Raw genomic sequence first — 18,903 nt, forward strand, 5'->3', positions numbered from 1 at the left:
GTCATCATTTCTGTCTTTGAAAAGGAGGTCTGTAAGTCTGTTTGAAAAAAAATATATTTTGCAATTTTGTATGAATTTTAGCAACATTGAGGATGAATTTTAATAAAACATTTCAAGCAATAACAATTTCAGGCAAAAACAACTTCAAAGAAATTGTGTAGAAGATTTCTTAGATTTCTAATTTGGTTCATTAATCCATTTATGGGTACAGTATTTTTTTTTACTAATTGCAGATGTAGTTTAAAAAAAAGATCTAAGGAAACAATAATTAGAAGAAATAAAATTTGATATAATGTTCTGAATTTTTAACCAAGGGTTCCTTTTCAATAACAGGTAATCTAGTATCGGAAAGAAAACTAGTAATTTGTAGATAATACTAGCTATCCAAATTAGTACCATTAAACCAAAATACAAATGATGGGTAATAGTTTAGAGTTTTTTTTTTTTCAATAAATAATTAAAATATAAAACCCATTTACCAACAAATCTTTTTATGCGTTCAAGCGCTTTCGGAAACGAATTCCATCTTCAGGAACTTAAATTTTTTTATATTATTCTTTAAAAAAACCAAAACGGTGGAAAACTAAAACTTAAAATAACGGTGGAGACATTCATAATGACAGGACGTTAAGTCGACACAATTTTAAACACATGACGACCACTTCTGTATATTTTACTCACTTTACATAACAATTCTACATTTAACGACAAAGTTTTCGTTTTTTTTAAGAATAATGTAATAAATTTTAAGTTCCTAAAGATGGAATTCGTTTCCGAAAGCGCTTGAACGCATAAAAAGATTTGCTGGTAAGTGGGGTTAATATTTTAATTAAAATTTTTTTTAATATATAAACAAGAGTATAATTTTATTTTTTTAAATTTTGTGTAAAGCATCTGTTTTTTACTCTGGTCTGTTTGTTAAAAGAAAAAAATGACAAAATTTACTTCTTTTTATGTTATCTTTTTTGAATGAAAACCTTCAGATGCTTCTGTTTATAATCGTTAAATGTGCTGTTAAAGTTAATATACGTTAAAAAGTAAATATTTTATCGAGGCTATGTTGGCTGCAATAGCGTGTACAAGCGCAGGTCCATCAGTTTGTGATAAAATTTTATTGCTAGCAGTTACAGTGTGGTTGCAATTTTCGTTTAATGGGATATATTTAATAATAATGTTTCATTTTGGTAAGTTTTGTTTTAATTTTGGCGTGTAGGTAAAATTTGCATGTTAAGTAATTTTTGTATAATGCAATCGGAAGAACGCAATATTAATTTAAATTGGCCTAGACCCACTTTCGATTTCGATAACTTTGAATAACCTAACTGTTCAATACACCAGCTGTGCACATAGTTCAGAAATCAAATAAATTTGAATTCTGTGCGATTCAAAAATGTTATTTAATAATGTAACAATTATGCTGAGTTAACATATTATTGTGAACTATCGAAAAATGTTAAAGAAACGTATATAATAGCATGAATTGTTAAATCATCACGATTAATCAATTTTTTGTCATTAAAAAAGTATATGTATATAAAAATAACTAAACTGATGAATTAAGCTTTATAATCTGTTTCGTCGCTGAAGATGGAATAAAAATTATAGTTAATAGTGAATTACATTTTATATTGATTGTGAATTTCATTTTGTACTTGCATAAAAAAATGAATAGAGTTCCAATGAATAATTGATTGGAGGACTCGTTTGTTGACTGTTCAGAAAATAATATTTATTCCCAATAAATATATTCTTTTAATTCCTCCCAAAATTGATAGTGTTAAAAGGTTATTAGAGTAATCTCACATTAATTATTAAAGAATATTAAACCTATCACATTTAATTTTGCACACAGTAATTTTATTTTTTTACTAAGTTTGCTGTTTCATTAGTTTGATTATTGAAGTTTAATGTACTTTTGTTATGCATCATGAAGAAAAAAGAGAGATTAATTAGAAGAGATGCCAGTTAATTGGCTAGCTTTGATGTTGATGTATCAAGTTTACTTTTTTTCTCAAATTATAGGCTCAGTTTTTTTTAGTAGTTTTGGTACATCTTCCGTTGACTTCATCTTCCTTTAACTTTTATTTTTCTTTATAACTAGACTATATGTACAAAAGATTAAACTCGCATTTATTACATTTATAAAATCATTTGGCTTTGGATTAAAAAGTTGTAAAAATATAAAAAATTAGGTTTGGAGCTTAAAGTTAAATGCATTATTATTATTAATAAATAATTGTAACTTTATTGTATAGTTTTTACTTATTAGATGTCATTTTAAAGTAATTTACTTCGTTTTTTTTAAATTTCAGTTGTAATTATAAATCTTCCCATGCTTAAAATAATTACCGTACAATAAAATCATGAAAATAATGTAATAGTCTGTGCCGTAATTATTTCGGTGATATTAATTGTGAATGCTTATTTCATAAACTGCAAAGACAAGATTACAAATTAGTGTTTCTGAGGTAAATATATTGATGTGATTAATGTAGGCTTGCTTAAGCCTATTGTTAAATGTTTGTATAGCAACATTTTTAGTAAATCCCAGTTGATATAGATCACCATTTTCCTTCTAGTATTTTTTTCTTTTAATGAGTATTATTTATATGTTGAAACTTTAATTCCTTTTAATTTCTATACTCTTGTCTTGTAAAATTAGCATTACAAATAAAACCTGCTTTTTAAATCTTATTTTTCAGCCTATAAAATTATTATTTTCTCTTTTTCTATATAGAATTAGTGAACGATTATAATGAAAAAAGCATAGTAAATGATTACAGGTAGCTGTTCTTATATATGAACATTATATTGTAATTTTTTTTGCAGAATGGATAACATTGATTAACATAATTTTTGTTTCTTAACATGTGCTACATGACATCAGACAATTTTTTAAATGCTGAAAATGAATCTGAAATCAGAATTTTTCCATCGCCCTATGTTTTTGGAAATATCCTAAAATTTAAATTTTGAAAATTGTTAGGTATAATGCATGATCATACATGTTTGTTTTTTATCTTATGTGAATATTTTGTATTTATATTCTTAATATGTGTTTTTAACTATATTAATCAGTTGTTAACCATGAAATAATAACTTGTAGTCATATCACAAAAATCATACATAATACCTCTACGAAAACATACATGAACAAGATTCATGTCTTACAATTCAAAACAACACAAAGATTATCTGCTTTGTTAGCCTACTTCTTTTAATAATATAATCTCCTCGGTCAGTGTAATATTGAGTGAACAATGAAGTCTCAGATTGTCTCAGTGTGTAAATGATTTGGATAGTGATAATTCTGATCATTACTTGATCAACTTTTATTTTGTTCATACTTTAATATACCATAGATAAGTTAGGATCAGGAAAACACAAGATCTAAATATCAGAAAACAGGTTTGCTCAGTGAGTGACCTGTGCAATGTCAAAAGTCCGTTCATGTTATCAGTACTCAATTAGCTATCATTTTGTTGGTTACCTGTTAAGATATGGCAGTACTTAACACCATCTTGTAGAACGCTTAGCCTAATTTATGTTTAAATGGAATTAAAGTCATTACAGAGAGAGGCTATGTTACATGTTCTGTGAAATTAATTATGTGTGATGCATAAGCACCATTTGTCATCTTCAATGGCTGAATCATTAGTCCAACTCAGAAGACTATTAAGGTTAGTTTAATGTCTATCTCTCTCTCCAATAAACCTCTTAACCTTTTCACATAACGGTTTAGCATCTGAACAGGTCACTATAACATAAAAAGCTGATTGCTAATTGACTAGAGTACTGATAACATGGAACAGACTTTGACCTTGCACAGGTTACCACCTTCCCAAACCTGCTTTCTGAAATTTAGATCTTATGTTTTCCTGATCCTAAGCATATGTACTTGTAGTGTATTAGAATTACTCGGAAAGTTTTTGTTACATAAGTTATGATTTCATTATAAAATCATATACGAAAAACATTACACCTTTAAGAAAAAAAAATCTTATAAATTGTTCTTTGATTGTAAAGTGGGTGATCAGGATAAGACAGGCTCATCATATATAACCCATCGGGTTGGTCTAGTGGTGAACGCGTCTTCCCAGATCAGCTGATTTGGAAGTTGAGAGTTCCAGTATTCAATTCCTAGTAAAGTCAGTTATTTTTACACGGATTTGAATACAAGATTGTGGATACTGGTGTTCTTTGGTGGTTGGATTTCAATTAACCACACATCTCAGGGATGGTCGAACTGAGATTGTACAAGACTACACTTCATTTACACTCATACATATCATCCTCTGAAGTATTATCCGAAAGGTAATTACCGGAGGCTAAACAGGAAAAAGAAAAGAAAAGGCTCATCATATAATAGGTAGAAGTTTATGTGGCCTACTGAAGAGGATGACTAAAGAGTACAGGAAAGGCATTGCCATTTGGTGTGAATCAAAAGATCACTTAACCGATGTTATTTCTGTTTAACTAATGTGTCTGGAATTTCTAAGAAGTCTAAACATACTGTGCTCTATCCTTCATTGACTTCCCCAATCAGACCTGTACCTTGGTGAATTCATTCTAGTTCTGAGGTTCCTGAAAACAGTGATGAAGAAGGTGATATAATGGAAGAAGTCAATCACGAAACAGATTTTGAATTACAATCCAGTGTGCCACATCTTATATCACAAAGTGAGTTAAATGACTGTTGGAAATTTTTGGAACAAGATTGCAATGTTTACTTTATAATAATCTAGACTGCAATACTCCACAGAAAGATTTTGCTGAAGAAAGTTACTTGTTCAAATATCAATGAGCTTATGTTACAGCTAGACAAGTTTATGAACCTGAGAAGTGGTGTTTTTCATAGATTCCTCAAAGTATAGGTTAAAAGCAGTTCTGGTTTACAATTGTAATAAATATCCTTTGGTATTGGTCTGTTATGGAATTATATGTAAGAAAAGCATGATGTTATGAAAACTGTTAGGGTCAATCCATATCAAATCAACCAACGATGGTTGCTGACAAATTTTTTTATCTAAGTTTGTATTATACTCAGAGAGTTGAAAACAGGTATTCATTAATTTTTTTAGATGTTCAGGTTTTTTTTAGCAGCCATTTTGTATTTGTGTATCAGCCTATTTTTCATTTTACAGAGGTTTGTATTAAAGGCTGTAGCTTCTTGGTTTTTAGAGATACTCAGTTCAAACAAAAACCATGTTAAAGAGCATAAAATGTACTATCTATCCAGCATATATTTAGGCCTACTTAACTGTAAAAAAACAAAAAAGTTGCTTAAATGTTAATGTTTTCTAATTAAAAACCTTCTCTTTTAAAATTAAAAATGTTAAAGATAAAACTAAGACTTGCCTTCAATTTTTTTTTCTGCATATAGTGTTTATAGTACACTACTTCCCTGTAGCATTTCAGGCCTTAATTACATCCTTTTTTTAATGTGGGTCTTCAAATATTGCAATTTTTCTAAAATCAGGTATTTTCAATCTGAAATATCTCAGAAGGGACACACTTAAAAAAATCCAAAATTTTCAGGAAATATTCTTTCATTGGGGTTGTAATAAGTGTTTAAAATTTCATCACTGAAACTTTATTAGTTTTCTAGTTATACATTTTTAAATATAGCTAAAATTACAGGAAGCGCTAATAAGTGCAGATATTACATTGCTTGTAGTAAAAATCAAAAAAATACATTATATTTATTTTTATTTACACACTGTTATACTTATGCTGTTTACAATCTTAATAGAAGAAAAGACACTGTGTGTTATATATTGTCATTTCATAGCTGCTCTTAAGAAATTGTCGTAAAAAGTTGACTAATTTTTGTACACAATTTTTCACTTATGTTGAAAGTATGACTTGTTACAGTTGTGAATTCTGTTGGCATAAGTTTCCGTAGTACCTTACTGATTAGATCCCACACTTTGTCATTTTTAGAGGCTTCGAAAGAGGTTCTTGGACCCCATGTGGATAGAACAAGTGAATAAAGAGGTTGTTGTTTTTCTCTGCTGTTTCCTCAATTCTTTTGCTCCACCATTTATTGTCATAAATGAATCCTACTGTATCATTTTTTCAAATGAAAATACATTATCTGGAAGTACTTAAGTGCTGCAATTAGTAAGTTTTTCTGATTCTGAGTACACGTAACATCTAATCTGTTTAACTTGGAGGTACAAATCTATGATATGACCTTGTATTTGGTATTCGTATGTAACTATCAAACCTTTTCTGTAATTTCAAGCTGTTTGATTGAACTTCTTCTGATGTTACATATATAAAATTTACCCTTGTTGCAATATCAAGAAATATTCTGTACATATCTTCAGCTGTTAAAATTTGATTGCTGTATGGTCACTGCAAGCTAGCCTTGGTCACAGCTCTTTTTGTGGAGCCACTGATTCCATCACAAGAATTTTTGCCATGTGAGGAAGCAAAAACATCTGTGGTGACATGTTGCTAAAGTTTTTTTTTTTGTTTTATATTGACTGCTGGCTCCATCACTGAAATAGATTATTTTTTAACTTCTTCAACAAAGTATTTTTGAAAAGAGTGTACAATAGCGGTGTTGTCCTCCAAGTTGTCACTTACAACATATAAGCTCTTGCAGTAAATCTTGTGTTCATCATCTTTTCTGTAGTAAAACACTAGGGACGTAAGCTTGCTTGTTGATTGGACTAATGAAAACTTTGAATTTCGTCTTGTAGGACAAATGTGAAGTTCTCTGGGAAACATACACCACTTAGGCCTTAAGGAGCTAAAAACTGATCTACCAATTTTATGATACAGTATTTTTGTTTAAAACTAACAAATAACTCATTCAAAGAATACAATATTAATCTTCTTTTTTTGTAAACTTTGTGACCCAACGATACACATTCCTTTTTTCCAGGGTACAATCGACTGTTGTCATCATCTTCGTAAAACTTAATGATATCACTAACAACTTTGTCACTTAACTTGTTGCCATCCTTCTATTTTAAATCTGGCAACTTACCTTGAGTTTTCAATAAGTTCCGTGATAACCATACTTGATAGTCTGTTACATTAAGTTCTTCACATATCCTTTGTTTAGACCAAGAGCTTGGTAAAAGACTGATGATCTTTTTTCTTCTTTTTTAGCTAATTTACATTTTTCTTTTAACTGTTCAATCAGTTTCTTGTATTCATTTGACAAATCTTCACCTTTTTTTATCTTTTTCCTCTTCATCAGACAAGCTCTTCTTGAAAGAAGAAGCTAATTTTCTTTTGACAGTTGAACTTTTTTTTTCTGTTTTAGTTTTTACTGCTGTCTTGACGTTTTCTCAGTTTTATTATTTTGGATGCAGGGGATAGATTCAATGATTTGCAAATTGTATCTACTAAATTTAAACTAATAGCTGCATCAACGAAGGATTTTTCAATGTGTGTTTCTGGTTGGTAATCTATGTCAATGTCACTTGTCTTTTCTTCTATAACTACACCAAAAATTTTTATATTACATGTAGGACAAGTGATTTTCTTTCTTTTTCCTGTTTAGCCTCGATAATTACCTTTCAGATAATGCTTCAGAAGATGAATGAGGATGATATGTATGAGTGTAAATAAAGTATAGTCGTGTACAGTCTCAGTTCAACCATTCCTGAGATGTGTGGTTAATTGAAACCCAACCACCAAAAAACACTCGTATCCACCTTTTAGTATTCAAATCTGTGTAAAAATAACTGGCTTTACTAGGACTTGAATGCTGGAACTCTCGACTTCCAAATCAGCTGATTTGGGAAGATGCGTTTACCACTAGACCAACCCAGTGGGTTAGGACAAAGTGATTTATCAGGGATTAAATTAACAGGAACATTTTGCTTCTTTTGTTTTGTAAATGTTCAAGAAATATTTATCTTATACCTCTTCTTATAGGCTTTTTGTGAATACTTAGAGGATTTCTTCCAAATATATGATGGTACTTATTAAAGTACTTAATTTTATGACTGTTACAAATAATTTCTAGTTCATTTGATAATCAAAGTTCCAATAATAATTGTTCACTCCCCCAAATCACTTAATTTATATATTTTCTTAGAAAAAGGCTGGTAATCAGGTATATGACACAATTCACCAGTTAATAATCCTACAGAACACTCCAAAATAATAAAAAATGTCACATAACCTGAAAAACAAAACATTAATATTTCACAAGTTAACTCCACAATAAAGATAAAAACAGCTATGAATCATTAAGGTAGCCAGAGCCGTGGTCTGTACCCTAATTGTGTGGTGGGAAGTCTACTTGTCCAGAGCTGAATGCATTGGCAGTGGTGGGAGTCTTAACAAGTTCAGGCCTGAATGCAGCTGCTTGATAGTGTACAGCTACCAATCAGTGCGTTCAGGTTGAACTTGTAGACTCCCCACCACTGCTAATGCATTCAGGTGCGCGCATGCGTGTGTACACTCCACATTGTGAACCGTAAGTTAACAAAAAATTGCTTAATATTACTTATGTGGTATTTAGATTTTTGAGCAGTGTAGTATCTGCACTTAATACGGCTTTTGAAATTTTAGCTAAATTTAAAAATTAATAGTACGTGATGAAATTTTACACTTTTTCCAACCCAATGAAAGAATATTTCCTGAAAATTTTTAAGTTTATCCTTTCTGAGATATTTCAGATAAAAAATACCAGATTTTTAGAAAAATCGCTGTATTTGAAGGCCCGTTAAAAAAAAAGGATGTACCTCTAAGGCCTGAAACTTTTTAGGGAAGTAGTATACTGTAAAGACTATATCCAAGAAAAAAATTTAAGGTGAGCTTTAGTTTTATTTTTAATTTTAAACGAAAAGGTTTTTAGTTTGAAAACATTAACATAAGCAATTTTTTTGTTTGTTTTCAATTAAGTAGGCATAAATATATTGGACAGAAAATATTGTACATTTTATGCTCTTTAACATGGTTTTTGTTTGAACTGAATATCTTTAAAAACCAAGAAGCTACAGCATTTAACACAAACCTCTGTAAGATGAAAAATGGGCTGATGCACCAGTACAAAATGGCTGCTCAGAAAAACCGAACGTCTAAAAAAATTAATGAATAACTATTTTCAACTCTCTTGAGTATAGTATAAACCTAGCTAAAAAAATAATTAAGTTTTCAAGCAACCTTTACAAACTAAATCGGTTTATTTGATATGAATTGACCCATTATTGGAAAAATAAATTATAAAATTTAAAAGTAATAGCTCTTTTGTTAGGCATACAGTTAAATGTTATTTTATGTGTGAACGAGACAGCCAAGTTAGGGATCAGCATTATGTATTAAAACAGCGGAAGAAACGTGAGAAATTAACTCGCAGTGAAATAAACATTATTCACGAGCCAATTAAACCAGAAAAAAATATTTTTACCTCTCTTTATTATCAAACCGGGATTAATGAAAAATTTTGAAAAGCTGTGAAAAAGAAGTCGAGGATTCTTGTACGTAAGGCAGTAATTTACAAAAGTAAGCCAAAAGAAAAATTAAAGAAGGAATTTTTTGTCGGCCCACAAATAAAGAAATCTGTCAGACGAAATGTTTAACTCTGTTGACCGATGTAGAATTTTCTGCTTGGACAGCATTTAAAGACACTTGGAAACTTTTTGTGGGTGTCCATAAATCAAAAAATTACTAGGATGTTGTAGATAAAGTGATAAATTTATAAAGGCCTACGGAATGTAATATGTCACTAAAAGTCCCATTCCGTGCATTCACATTTGGTTTTCTTCCTTGGGGTAGTATGCGATGAATACTGTGAATGTTTCTACCAGGATATTTTAGCATCGGATAGCCGTTACAAAGGCAAATTAAGTGTTAATATGCCAACAGATTTACTGAGCTGTACCTGAGGCTACTTACAAAAGGAGAGCATCTGCTAAGAAGTTTTAATGTTATTGTATGGCATCTCTTACATTAATTATATTAATTTGTATAGACTTTTAATATATGCCACTTCTATTAAACTGAGGGGGATAGAAAGATGTTTACAGAACTGTAATCTACGGGAAAAAAACAATGCAGAAATCACACTTGGAGAAACATTAAAATCCTTTTTTTTTGTATGTCAGTGTAATCATTAAAATAAGTGAATTACGAATAATCATGATATTTGGACTTATTGGTCCCTCCATTATATAACGGAACGTGTAATGTTTTGAAGGTGTCTCTCTCGTAGTTTAAACTTAAAAACTATGGAAATCAATTAATCAACGATGTACAAATTGTAATATTTTAATTTTGTTACTCGTTAATTGATCATGTTTTTAATTATTAGATCCTCCTGGATACCAAAATGAAATAACACATTAAAATACTTTTCTTATAAATATATTGACTGAAATCTTAGTAAAAGAAACAAATTTTCAATAATAAAAAAATAAATAAAAAACATTAATTTCTCTTCCATCTTGTATCTAAACTGTAGAAATATTCTGTGTAAAGGAATTTCTTTAAAAAATGTTCAGATAGATTTTAGATACTGGATGAGAGATACTGTTGGATCAGAGATATTGGATGTTTTGTGAAACTTTTTTTTTTACTAGCTTTTCATTGCTTCAGTTATTCAAGATTTTAATATTATTTCTTTTTATGCTAATAATTAATATATATACTTATATTGCGAGTAATATGTATTTTTTTATGTATTCGCAATAAAGGTACATTTTTTCAAAACAAATTTACATTGCTTCTTCTGTATTTTTTTTTTAACGGTTATCATATTTACTACTAAAATTTTTCTTTGAAACTTTTTTAAATCGCTCATTTATTTGTTTTACAATGAAGCATATTACCGTAGTTTGAATTCAAAGTTGTGTACTGTTATTGGTGTAATGCTGTCTTTTTTTCGTACTTATTTGATGTGTAATTAATTAAATAATTACTTGTACAGTTTATGAACTGATTTAATTAATACATTTTGTTTTATTTTCTTGTGTACGTGTAATTAAATCAGTTTATATACATTTATGTAAGGAATGATAAAAGATTTTTCGTTACTAGAATAAAACATACAATTGAATTACCGGATGAACTTTATCAACAAAATCTTATTAATCATTGAAATTGGGCCTTTGGTTAAGTGTAAAACACAAGTAAATAAAAAAAGTTAAAAAACACCAAACTGTCAAAGAAGATTTTTTTAAAATTCTTCCTTTAATCTTTACTTTGTACAGTTTGTTATTATTTAAAATAAGTAATCGTTATTTATTTATAAATTTGGCACAAACTTGAAGTAAAAAATTTAAACAATAATTGACAAAGTACTACTCAGAACATTTTAGTATACATTTTATTTTAGGTTTTACTATTATTTTAAAATTCATTCTTTTTTTTTATTAATTTAAAATATGGATTACTCCTACAAAAAAAAAAACTCGTATGAAAAAATTTACAAGATATGCCAACTCGCCAAATTGAAAACTTTGACTAGGTAAAATTGTAAAAAGTAATGCGAAGAAATGGTTTTGAATAGATTGATACACAAACTTTAAATCTCAAGAGTGCAGTTATATATATATATTTTTTTTCTATTTTCAGACTAATTTTCTAGAATTTTTACGTGAAAATACTCTTGACAGTCAGAATGAAAAATATCTTAAATTATTTGGAAAAAGTACCATCATGTACCACATACTAGCATCCCGCGACTTCATTGGTTTCATGCGTCTCCCGTCACTGTGTGTATTTTATTTTTTTAAGTCAAGTAATCAACCGGAGGCAGGTGCAGCAGCTCGCATCGCACATAGAGTAGTAATAGTGGCAGTGGCTGTGTTGGTTGAGCCGCCGTGCCGTATGCAGTCGCATCCCTTAAAAAGTAGAAATTAAAAAAAAACCGGAAATAGTTTTTAGATATTTACTGGAGGCCCAAATCCAGTGAATATTTCATTTAGTATAGTAGGAAAAGGAGAAAATTTGCAATCATTGTTAAGATTTTTCCCCCTTTTTTCACTCCTTTCAAGGTCGAATTTCGAAAAATCTATAAATTGGTTTTTAGATATTCAAATGAAGATTACACTCGCCAACAGTCAAGTTGATATTTTCATGTTACCGAGAAATTGAAAAAAAGTAAAATTCACTGTTACTCCATTTTAACCCTTTAAATTCTGAATTTCAAAAAATCCTTTCTTACTTACATCGTAAGAATTTGTATATAAATTTTCATCGATTTATCTACAGTAGTTTTTGCTGGGCGTTGATTAAGAATCACGCACAACATGTTTTATATTTATGGATATGTACTCATATACTAGAAAATATAACAAAATGTATTCATTAAATTAGTTTAAAAACAGTAAAATTAATCATTTAGTTAATAATAAAGATATTTAATAAATAAGTTAGGGAATAAGAAATTAAAACATTGCCGATAAAATTATACAGCTGTGTATTTAAAATATGGTAATGCTTAATTTGGAAAAGAGATGAATGGATAAATTTAAAAAACTGGATAAGAATTCGTAATAGTAAAAATGATAAAAATACTTAAAAATTAAAAACGCCCATAAAGAAAAATGAATATAATTTTTTTTTCATGAAATAGTCATAATGAACGTTATTATTCTTATTGGAAATATAAAAAAATAAAACAGCGGATACTTGATAACAATGCAACTGTAGTATATTAATTACCAGAAAAAATTAACAAAAATTTGCGCGCGCACGTGTGTGTGTGATATTTATTTAATTTATGCGGGGTTTTACAAACTACATCTATCTAATGGCAATATATAAAGATCTATGTAATGGCAGTTTTGATGTTCCTGGTTATACCTATATTAAGATATACCCTTACTGAATTAAAGCCAGGTACATTATACATTGTTTCACTGCAGAATGAGGTAGATTAATTTGTTATTTATTTAATATCTGCTGTTTCATCCTTACAGTTATGTTGCACGTAAAGCATCTGGAGTAAGAGGTTATGTATAATTGTTTTTCTCTGAAAATAATGATGTTTATCACACAGCCAGTCGCTGCGGTAGAAAGAGACAAGGTATCACTTGTAGGGGTTAATATCACCTGCATTTCAATGGGCTTGCCAAATTGATAATATATTCACCTCGGTGATGGAGGCGATGGGCTACTGCTTCACTTCTCACTTTCCGTATTAAGTTTAGTTTGCGTTACTTGTTACTCTTGAGGTGACTGTCACTTTTCGAAGTTCTTGTGACTCAGGTCAGTCGCTGTGTATATTGTGATTGTGGCACTTTATACATGCATACGAGGTCTGTAAATAAAGTAATGAAACTAGTTTTTTTTTTTTAGAAGCCAAAAACTGGCAACACTGTAAAGTTACTAGTAAACATATTGTTATATAAACAGCTAATTTATATTAGGTATTACTATTTTTAGTCTACTGTTGCCACGTGAAACGTAAACAAACTTCGTGAAACGAGTTTTTGTTGTGCGTTACAAAAATGAGTGATACTAATTATGAGCGACGTTGTGCAATCAAGTTTTGTGTTAAACTCTGTGAAATGCTACTTAAACTTTTTCAAAATTGAAAAGGGCATTTGTAGATGACGTTCTGTCATGAGCCCAAGTTTTTAGGTGGTTTAAAGCATTTTCAGATGGCCGGAACTGAGTTGCGGACGATCCACGCTCTGGAAGACCGTTAACGTCAAAAAGTGACGACAATGTTGAGCTAATCAGAGACTTGATACGGTGCGACTGGTGATTAACTGTCACAGTGATTGCAGAACAATTTAATTTGAACCGTACCACAGTCCATCAAATTTTGACAAACAAATTGAACGTGAAAAAAATTTGTGCAAAATTGGTCCCAAAAAACCTCGCTGTTGAACAAAAAAACAACAGGGTGGAAGTGTGCCCCGCGATCTTCTAGGGCGAATTGAACCATCCTGATTTTCTAAAAATTGTTATTACTGGTGATGAATCTTTGATATTTGAATACGACCCGGAAATAAAACGGCAGAGTAAGGAGTGGCACACTTCAAACTCGCCACGTCCCAAAAAAGCAAGAATGAGCAAATCAGAACCATGCTAATTTGTTTCTTCGATAGTAATGGCATTGTCCATAAGGAGTTTTTGCCTACAGGACAGACTGTAAATCAATATTTTTACCGAGAAATTCTTGAAAGACTGCGGAAAAGAGTTGCCCGCGTGACACCAGCCATAAAAGACAACTGGATGCTGCATCATGACACTGCACCTTATCAGACTGCACTCTCAATTAATGAGTTTTTGGAAAAAACATTCTTGTAGATCCTCAACCACATTATTCACCTGACTTGAGTCCCCGTGACGTTTTCCTGTTCTCGACTTTAAATAACACCTCAAAAGACACCATTTTGGAACAGTAGAAAACATAAAAAAATGTAACCGACCATCTGAAGGACATTCCTTTTTCTGAGTTCCAACACTGCAATGAAGAGTGGGAAAACCGTTTGAAGCGTTGCGTGGCTTCCCAAGGGAACTATTTCGAAGGTGAAGAGTCCATGTATATTTGGACTGTAATTAAAAAGTTTTTCTGAACCAGGCCCCATTACTTAATTTACAGACCTCGTACATAATAAAGATAATTATTGTAATGGGAGAAGAGTTTGTTTAGCTTTGTCGTCAGTGTATTGTGAGTAAAATTAATTTTTAGTAATCATCCTTATTTTTTTAATTTTATTTCTCCATTAGTTACTTCTATTAAATTTGTTCTGTCTCTGCATCGCTTATTCCATGTATGTTCTGAAAAGCAACGAGGACTTGTCTCGCTCGTTTCTAAATCGGCTTTATCTTCTACTCTTATAGTTACTACTCGAATATTGTGTAGATTACTACACAATACTTATCATCTTCTTTCTAATTATCTTAATAAATTTCTAACCTTTTATTCCATTCTGCGTTATCTTTAAAAAATAATCATGGATTAGGTATCATTTGGTTGATGTGATCGTTTGGTTGATGGTTAAGTGATATTTTAATTATTATTATTTTCTTTTTTTTACTATGACTGAAGAGTTCTACCTGTTATAAATATTTTTGACATAAGAAGAATATAGGAGGGCAAAAAAAAAGATTCATAAAGTTTGTTGATGTGATATGGTAATATTAGCTTATGGCATCCATTTCCTTCGAAGATCGTGGAGGAAATTAAAGAAAGAGCGTAGAATGAAAATAAATATAGGAAAAACTAAAGTAATGGAAGTAAACTACAGAAAACGTTTAGCGGTAAAGACAAGTGAAGGAAGAATAGAAGTGAAAAATTATATTTAAGGTAACCAATATTTGGGTAATACGGTGACAGAGGACTGGAAGAGTGCAATGAAAATAAAAGGAAGTATAGCAATGTTAAAGGCAGCCTTCAGTAAAAAGATCTTTCTTTAGTAGAAAGATCAACAGATGAGATGAAGGTTGAAAACTACGAGGGGATGAAGGACAAAGCTCGGATAAAAAATGGATGGAGACTATGGCATAAGGATTCTGCCACCATGCAGAACAAATGATAATGTTTAAGTATGTTTGAATTCTTACAATTTTAATTTGTTTAGCCAACCCGTTTGTTTGGACCGACTGTTGCTACTATCACCTATGACTTTTTTTTAGAAATTCATTCCCTGCAATTCTGTCAAGAGATATCAAGATAGCAAAAAGAAGCGCTGGATTATTATAGTTTAATTACTATTATTGTATTCTATTGTATTATTACAGTTTAATTAATACCGTGTAATTATTATAGGAGTTAGTAGGTATAGTAAATTCTGGGTCCACATTTTTATACATATATTTTTACTTAAACAGTTTTACATTAAAGCTCTTTCATCTCGTTATTCATGTATCATACCATGTCTATTCGTACGTCTGCAATTAATTAGGGGCAGCTTTGTTTTTCACAAATTTACGATCGTCAGTATTTTGTATTTTTTTTTTGTGTGTAATTAGAATTGCACATTATATAATTGTACGAGGGTGGATCAATAAGTACCCGTGTTTGAGGACAGGTGGCGATGCTGAAGAAAGTTGGTAATACTACCATTCATCAAACGTCATACGCAATTTCAACCGATTCATAGGTTGGTTTTTATTTGACAACCATTTGTATTAAACTTATTTGGTGTTTTTCGATACAATGGGAAAAAAACAATATCGATCCGTAATTCGCTTTTTATTTTTGGATGGAAAAACGTGCGAAGGAATATTAGCGAAGTTAGATTCCGTCTATAGGGACTCTTCATCATTCATGACAACTGTAAGATATTGGTTTAACGAATTTAAACGTGGCCGTACATCTGTTTTTGATGATCGCCCAGGTCGCCCAGCATGACATGATTCTTGCTAATCGCCGAACGAAAGTGCGTGGCCGTAGGTGTGTCGTACGGATCGGCAATAAACATTTTACGTTATAAGAATGAGAAAGATGTCGGCCCGATGGATGCCGCGATTGCTTACTTGAGACAGCAAGCGGATACGGCTGTCAACCTCGAAACAGTGTTTGGATCTCTTCAACCGAAATCCTCAGAAGTTTTTACGTCGAGTTGTCACTGTTGATGAAATCTGGTTCCATTACTATACGCCAGAGACCAAACGACAATCATAACAATGGGTTTTTCTAGGCTAATCTGCACCAGAGAAGGCCAAGACGGCCCCTTCGGCCGTCATGGCTACGAATTTTTCGGATATGAAGGAAATCACGGGGCAATAGTGCAGTGAATTATTGGGCCGTTTCAAGGAGAAATTGAAATAGACACGGCCCCACGTGACAAAGAAAAAAGTGCTGTTTCATCACGACAACGCACTAGCTTACTCATCGGTAATTTTCGCGGCCAAATTGCATGACTTGCGCTACGAATTGCTGCCGCAATTTGACAGTAGGATATCGATTATCCAATTTAATATCGTGTATCCGGTTGATCAGGAATTCAGATAATTCAATATTCATTAAAACCGAGTAAAAAAAAAGCCGAAGCTAAAGTCCGTAGACTTTTATTAAATATATATTTATAAACATTTATGGATTAAAAATATGTTTATTTAAAAAAAATCGAATGAAAATATGAAAGTACGTGCTGTTTCAGAAAATTTGTAATAGGCGCTTCAGATCTACGTGTGTTCTTCAGAATCTTTGCAAATGAATTGAAAGTGATGTTTATAATCAGTTTTGTTTATATTCATAAAGTATTTACCGTTATAAACTATTGAAGTATTTCCATAATTCATTTCAAAAGTTAATTTTATGTAAATTCTTATCGATCACATAAGGAACGGTTAGGTGCCTTATTAATGGATTAAAAAAACAAACTGCTTGAGCGTTTGGCTGGTGGATGCCGGAAACCACGGCAAAACCTTAATCAAAGCGATTGCACAGAATGCAAATAAACAATTAGTTATAAAATAATAAATAGAAATAGTTGAAGTCGAAAATTAATGATTTAAAATATAAATTGAAGAAATAATAGTATATTAAATTACGTAAAGGTGAGGTGCTAAATAAATAAAATAACTCAAAAATAAATATGATTTAAAAGAAGTTAATGAAAATTATTTTGCATATTCATAAACACGTGAATAAATCACGATTCTTTATTTACAGAATATTCGTCTATGTGTTCCATATTTATGGGCTGCAATTAACAAACAGCCAATTTTTATATCTTGAAAAATTTGTTCTGCCTTTTTGATGTTGTCTTTTGAGTCCCAAAAGATTATGACATTCAATATACGTAAGCGTAATAAATATTTAATAATGATTGCAATCTTAATATTTTATTATGATGCTTCAAAGCAAAATAGTATGTTTTGATTTTATTGCTGATGAAATCAGTTTGGTCTCGTGAACATTTTTCATCCAAAAAAAATCCAGAAGTTCAGCGCTGTGGAAAACAGAAATAATAATATTGTTATCGTTAATTGTTATTCTATCCGTATGATTAGCAATGTTTTATCTGCCTATGTAATGCAATTTAACCGCTTTATCCGTATTTAAAATTAGATAGTTACAATCGATGATAAAAGCATCAAAATTTGAAAGGATTTATAGTATTAAACATTTCAATTTATAATATTTACTGAATTGTTTCAAAGAAAAAGAAAAAAAAGGATAATCCTATATGTATATTAATCGGGAAAGATATATACAATATCACAAGATGTAGTGTATAGATCGAATGCTACTGTGTGTTAATAGAATTCAAGATTTGTACAGCTGCATAGGATTCTGTGTACATTATGAATATTTATAGAAAAGTAAACGCTAATAGATATTATTTTATGTTAAAAGGTGTACAAATCATCAAGGAAAAATGTAGGTTAATTAATATGACTTACTAGAAAGATTGGTAGTATATCGGTGTAAAAAATGAAACTACAATGCACGGTAGTCATGCATTGTTGTTCTAATTAATAATGAAACTGAAATTATGTTTAGTGAACATTAGAAATTGTAAAATCTCTTTATGCATCTTAGGCTGACCGGTATGTTATTCGATTTGTAACTAAAGGGTTTTCCAATAAGACCTATTGGATTTATTTATTTTTTTTAAATTAAAAAACTTTGACTTCTTTATTTTACCTTGTAATATGGAAAGTTTTTATTACATATGAAAATAATATTCGACAAATGTTTACCATTGCTATTTTTACACATATACACTTTAATCGAACCCTTGCCTTTAATCAAAATACCGGGTGTCCGAGAATTATCTGAACAACTTTAATATTGAGTAAATTGTGATTTATTAAGTTACAAAAATGGGTTGTATGAATTTAAAAACATTTACAATGAATGTTTATTGTATCTGTAATCAAAGACATTCAGTGTGTGCACAGTTAGTAATTCGCAAAATATCCAGCCGGTAATCGATTTCATACCATGTTCGTTGTAAAATATCTAGATCTATGACTTCGAATGCGTTAATGATCATCTCCTTGAGGTTATCAATATGCACT

General features: G+C 30.5%; 1 protein-coding gene across 2 annotated transcripts in view; it reads left to right on the forward strand.

The window, feature by feature from the left end:
* The first annotated feature begins 1,064 nt into the window (after positions 1–1,064).
* milt (trafficking kinesin-binding protein milt) overlaps positions 1,065–18,903 on the forward strand; it is a 370,892-nt gene continuing 353,053 nt past the window's right edge. For both annotated transcript variants that reach the window (XM_075364617.1, XM_075364618.1), the window contains exon 1: positions 1,065–1,184. The gene's annotated coding sequence lies outside the window, so the exon portion shown is untranslated. The remainder of the gene's footprint in view (positions 1,185–18,903) is intronic.

The sequence above is a fragment of the Lycorma delicatula genome, chromosome 4, assembly GCF_047948215.1.
Source record: "Lycorma delicatula isolate Av1 chromosome 4, ASM4794821v1, whole genome shotgun sequence".
NCBI classification, from domain to species: domain Eukaryota; kingdom Metazoa; phylum Arthropoda; class Insecta; order Hemiptera; family Fulgoridae; genus Lycorma; species Lycorma delicatula.